Source organism: Cavia porcellus, unplaced genomic scaffold (genome assembly GCF_034190915.1).
Source record: "Cavia porcellus strain 051 isolate PalLab524CR breed Dunkin Hartley unplaced genomic scaffold, mCavPor4.1 scaffold_19, whole genome shotgun sequence".
NCBI lineage: Eukaryota > Metazoa > Chordata > Mammalia > Rodentia > Caviidae > Cavia > Cavia porcellus.
The window spans coordinates 2,744,694-2,750,485 of NW_026947502.1; the positions used below are offsets into that span (position 1 = coordinate 2,744,694).

Genomic DNA, 5,792 nt, shown 5'->3' on the forward strand with positions numbered 1-5,792 from the left:
CAGCTGCTGCCCAGAGTTCAGGCCTCAGCGAGGCGCGCACACAGCGATTGAGCACCCGGGCACATTTTGTGTGAACATTTCAAGTAGACAAAACCCGCTGTCCACCAGCTTTCGAGTGCTGTAGACAGCAGCATACCATGGAGGCAGGATTTTTAGCTTGTTTTTCTTTGTCAATTGATACTTTTGAAACAGGGTCTCACTGTGTAGCTCAGGCTGGCCTGATCCTCCTGCCTCAGTCTCCCGAGTGTTGGGATCACAGGTGTGTACCACCATGCCTGGGTATTGCTTGTTTTTGTTACTACTTACTAAAATATCTTGGCCAGGCATGGTGGCACACGCCTGTGATCCCAGCACTTGGGAGGCTGATGCAGGATCATTGCCAATTTGAGGCCAGCGTGGACTACATAGTGAGTTCAAAGCCAGCCTGAATGCACAAAAAAAAAAAAAAAAAAAAAAAAAAAAGAGATCTTGTCTCAAAAAAAAAAAAAATCTTGGAAAGTATCAGAACTACTATATGGTCTTGCAGGCCTACTTCTGGGTACATGTCCAAAAGAATTTAGATTATTAGAGAGATACCTGCATTCACATTTATTTCAGCATTATTCACACTAGCCAAGATTTATGTGCACCCTGAATGTCCATGAATGGAGGACATGGAGGATAAAGAAAATTGTTACGTACACACAGTGCATGCTAGACGCCGTGGACAGAAGGGAATCCCATCCCTCGGCTGGAACCGGGGGATGTCACGCTAAGGGAAAGAAGTCCCTCACCCCCAAAAAGACCAAGGCTGCAGACTTGCACTAACACGCGGGATCTAAAATAACCGAAACTGAGTGGAAGGAAAGCCTGTGCCCTGAGGCTGGGGAGGGAGGGTCAAGGCATACAAAGGGTCACTGCAGGAATGAATCTAATTTGATTTTGTGGTACCAGGGATGGAACCCAGGGGCTTGGCACTGAGATACATGCCCAGCCTCTTTCTGTTTTTTATTTTTATTTTGAGCCCGGATGTCACTAAGACACTAAACAGCCCAGGCTGTGCTTGAGTTGTAGGTCCTCCTGCCTCAGCCTCCCAGATCACTAGGATTACAGCGTGCAACAGAGTGTCCAGCCTGGAGGAATGCATTTCAGTTGAGCTTTGTAGTGACCACCATTCTTAGTAACACATATTTCAGAATTCCCCTGTAAATTTTTAACATTCCGACCACAAAAAATTGACAAGGTGAATCTTCAGGTTCATAAGCGTGACGATTGGGTGTTCGTGCTCCATGCATGACATGTGCCTCCTTTGAACCTTGATACGACATCGGCACATTACCCATCTGACCTGAAAATAAAATTGACAAGGTGGGGAGGGGCCAGCTGTGCTGATTAGCTTGACTGACTGCAGTGTAGGTGCCGATCAGTGTCACACTGTGTCCTGTAATACACAGAAATACTAATCATCAGTTGAAAATAAATCTCAGTGGACTGGTGAGTAGGTCAGGGATACCCTGTGTTTCGAACCCCGCATCACATAAATTAATTTTTTTTCATAAATTAATTTTTAAATTTTTTTTGTCTTTTTCTTTTTTATTGGTACCGGGGATCGAACTCACGACTGCCTGCTTGCAAAGCAGGGGCTTGTGCCGCTGAGCTAAATCCCCAGCCCCATATAAATTAATTTTTTAAAAAGTTGGAGGTCGTTTATGTTGGTGCCTAAGAGGTCAGTGAGTGTAAGTGTGCAAGTGTGAGTGTGCATCCTGCCATGTGCACATGCTGTAGCCATTACCTAGCCTCCGGGTCAGTTTCAGTCCTTGGTGCTGGAGCTTGAACCCAGGGCTTCCTGTACCCCTGCACACCTCGGCGCTGTGCTCCGCCCTGGGTCTCCACAGTTTAGTGCATGGTGCATAGGAGCTGCCCTGCACCGGCCCTGTGTCACACGCACGTGTGGGCCAGGAGCTGTGTGCAGGAAGCTTGGGTGGAGTGGTGAGCCCCTCCTGGTCCAGCTTCTTCCCTGAGCTACGTCATGACCCGTACTTATGATACAGGGTGCTGCCGAGCTGAATCCCAGCCCCAAACAGTCTTTAAAAAAATAAAAATTTCATTAAAGTGACAAAGTCAGATGATTGCATATGGAACATGTGATATATACACAATAGAATATTTCTCAAACAGGAAAAAGGAGTCCTGTGATTTGCAGCAAACTGGATAAGGATGGAGGACTTGGTTCAGTGACATAAGCCATTAGGACAAAGAGGCACATTCTCATATGTAGACACTAAAAAGTTGGTTTCACAACCTAAATGCCCATTGACTGAGAAATGGATAAAAAGATGTATTTTTATGCAGTGGAGTACTACTCAGCCACAAAGAAGGATAAACAGGAGACTTAGGAGTAAAGGATGCAAGTTGATACCATACTCATAAGTGAGATAAGGCACCTGTAAATGTCACATTGTCTCACTGGTGTGTGAAGCTGAAGTAAACCCTCCTGCCTCAGCCTTCCGAGTAGCTGGGGATGCAGGCACATTCACCCGGCGGATTAATAGTGTATTTCAGAATAGGTAGAAGAGAATTTTTTTTAAACTCTGAGAGATAAGGTCTCACTAAGCTGCCCGGGCAGGCCTCCAATTAGCCCCCGTCCACCTCCTGTGTGGCTGGGATTATAAGAGTGTCGAGTGGGACACTGCAGCCGGTGAGAAGAGGATTTTTCAGTGTCCCGAGAGGGAGAAATCCTAAGGCGATGTGTTATCAGCCCCCTCATTGCCATTCACTTATGTATACGAATACCACACAGTATTCCATTGATATGTAGCTATTATGGGTGAGTTAAAAGTGTTAGCCAGGCACGGTGGCACATGCCTGTGATCCCAGCATTTGGGAGGCTGAGGCAGGAAGACTGTTCCGAGTTCAGAACTAGCCTGGGCTACATAGTTCGAGGCCAGTTTAAACTTCGTTGCAAGACCCTGTCTCACACACAGCTTAAATTTAAGGTACAGAATGAGCGCGCCCGGTGCAGGGAACTGGATCTGTACACGATGTGTCTCGCTTGTCTCTTTTATTCCCCATTCCCGTCCCCATCCTCTAAAATAAGTTTTTAAGCATTGCAAACAGAACAAAAAGACCCAGTTCATGCCCGTGAGTAGTAGGGGAAGGGAGTCGTGAGGTGACGGGGTGAGTGTGTGAGATCACACCTGCCTGTCCCTGGGCCTCCCCTCCAGGGGACAGGGGCAGGCGGGGACCTGGGGCTGAGGTGGTCCAATGGACACAAAGGTGCCCGAGTCATTAGGGTGCCGCTCACGGCCTGGCTCCGTAAGCCCAAAGACTTCTAGCCTGGCTCCCTCGGGAGAGGCCGCTCCCCCACGTGGGAGGCCACAGCTGGCCCTGAGGCCACTTGCCCCTTCTCCTGCCTGCGGGCGTCCAATCCCCACAGCTGTGTCACTGGTATTGTGAGGGTGGACACTTCACCTGACCGCGTGAGGCAGAGGGGGCTCCGCAGTGACCGGATGAGGCCATCTGTCCGGTAAGCAGAGACCGAGCCACGCTGGCTTTGCGAGGAGACGGGGAGACCGCAGACCTGAGCCATGTTCCCTCCACCTGCCTTGCTGGCAGAAGCCTGCAGCACCTGCCACCCCGACCCCAGAACTGCAGCCTGTGACTGAGCTGGGCCTGGTGGTACAGCCCTGCAGGCAGCACTCCGGACGTCAGAAAGAAGGATCACCTGTCCAGACACAGCCGGGAAGTTTAACTGTTTAGCAAGACCTTGTCTCAAAAAATAGAAAAGAGATGGGGATGTGGGTCAATACAGAAGTCCTGAGTCCAACCCCCCGTACTGTGATAAATATGTAAATACATAAAATAGGAGGTTGAGGCCAGCCTGGGCAACTTAGCAAAACCTTGCCTCAGAATAAGAAATCTTAACAGGCTGTGGCCATAGCTCAGCCCTGCCTGGGTTCAGTCCTTAGCAGCTCAATTCTAGAAGCCTCTAGATCAATTAATGGAAGCCTCGAGAAAGCTGCAGGTACAAATTGGAATGGGAGGTGGAGGGAGGGGTGGCCGGGGTGAGATCAGGGACTCTGAAGTTGGGTTTGTTGGGGTTCAAATCCAAGCTAGGAGGCTGGGGATTTAGCTCAGTGGCCATAAGCACCTGCCTGGCAAGCTCGAGATTGTGAGTTCAATTCCCGGTACCAAAAAAACCCCACAAAAACAAAAACCAAATTCCAGCTGGGAGATGTGTGCAGAGCACAGGGCTCTGGGCCTTGGTGACCCCTGTAAGATGGGAGCGCTCCTTGCAACTTCCAGGGGTGTGGACACTGGCATACTGTGAATGGGCTGGCACTTGGGGCTTGGAACAGTGGGAGGGCATGGGTGGTGAGAGTGCTCCCGTGCCAGCCACCTGCAGTGGGGAAGAAGTGAGAGATGTGTCCAGTGTATCAGAGACGCGGCTCATTCCAGCAGAGCCGAGGCCCCTCTGGGTTGCCGACCTGTCTGGTGATGTGCTCTGGGCTGGGGTAGCTCTGGAGAGGATCGGGCAGGCTGGGGAAGGCCAGAGCAGGAGCAGAGCAAGGCCAGCGCGCGGACTGCAGAAGGCCTGCAGAGCTCGGCAGCGAGGTCAGGGTGAGGGACCGGACCAGTGCCGGGGGTCCAAGGGTAGCGGGTGCAAGCCCGACCCCAAGTGGGGGCCTGGGCCAGTGCGCCCAGTGCCACTGAGGGACTGGCTGTGACTACTGCCGCAGAGCTGGGCCCCTTCCCTTGTGCAGGAACAGCCCTCGATCCAGTCAGCAGCTGCCCCAGACTCCCTGCAGGGACGGCTGTACTGGCCACTACCCTGAGGCTTACCCCCACCTAGGCAGTCTTAGGTACAGCAGGCTCCATGGCGCTTCTGGAACTCAGCTCTGTCCTGGTCCTTGCCTGTCTAACGTCTTCCAAGGACCTCCTGTAGCAGCCTTCTTACCAATTCCCTCTGATCATAGCATCCCAGCTCCTGCTGGCTCTGACTTCATCTCTAGCCACACTGGCCACCTCAGGGCCTTTGCACGTTGCTTCCCTATCCTCCTTACCTGGGCCGATCTCGTTCCAGCAGCACACTGTAAACAGACTTAGTATCAAGGCATGTCTTAGCATCAACCAACTGCAGATGGAAACTCTGGGAGAAAACGATCACACCTGTACTGAGCATAGTTCCACTGTGTTAGGGTTTACAAGGAGTCCAGAGGTGGTTCACAACACGGGGAGGACCGAGTAGGTTATACGCAAATACCTGCCACTTGGCAGGGGCCTCGATCACCCTTGGACCTTAGCACCTGTGGGTGTCCAGAAGCCCTGCTCCGGGTGCTGAGAGACAAAGCACTGCTTTTTTCTCCCTCCTTCCTTCATCCATGATCTTCCACCCCGATGATTTTCCTTCTCTGCCTTACACTTTCCTTAAACATACAAAGACCTGCTGGTGGTGTATGCGCTCCACTTTTGTCACAGGTGTCCTTGACTAGCTGTCAGTGTGGTGGGCTCAGGTTTTACAGATCTAAGTTACGTTCTCCAGGCACTGCTGGCAAAGACTGGGCACAGTAAGACAAGCTATCACACTGAAGCACTCTGGGAGATATAAACCTTTAAAAAAAAGGGGGGGGGGATGAAATATGCAAGGTGGATTGTTTACACAGGTGTTGGAAGGCTGAAAGAGCCAAAAGGATTCTTAAGTTTCCGGGCTATTAGTAATTGCAGGAAGTGACTACAGCCCCTGGGCTTGGGAGGATGAAAGAGGTCAGGGCTGACAGGATCTAGGATCCCGGAGGGAGCTGGGGCTGGACCTC

The 5,792-nt window shown here is 51.1% G+C and overlaps 1 non-coding gene across 1 annotated transcript; it reads left to right on the forward strand.

Moving 5' to 3' along the window:
• The first annotated feature begins 1,226 nt into the window (after positions 1-1,226).
• LOC111757432 (small nucleolar RNA U13) lies at positions 1,227-1,328 on the forward strand. The gene has a single exon (XR_002791782.1). It is a non-coding gene; the product is annotated as a small nucleolar RNA U13 (small nucleolar RNA).
• The last annotated feature ends 4,464 nt before the right edge of the window (positions 1,329-5,792 follow it).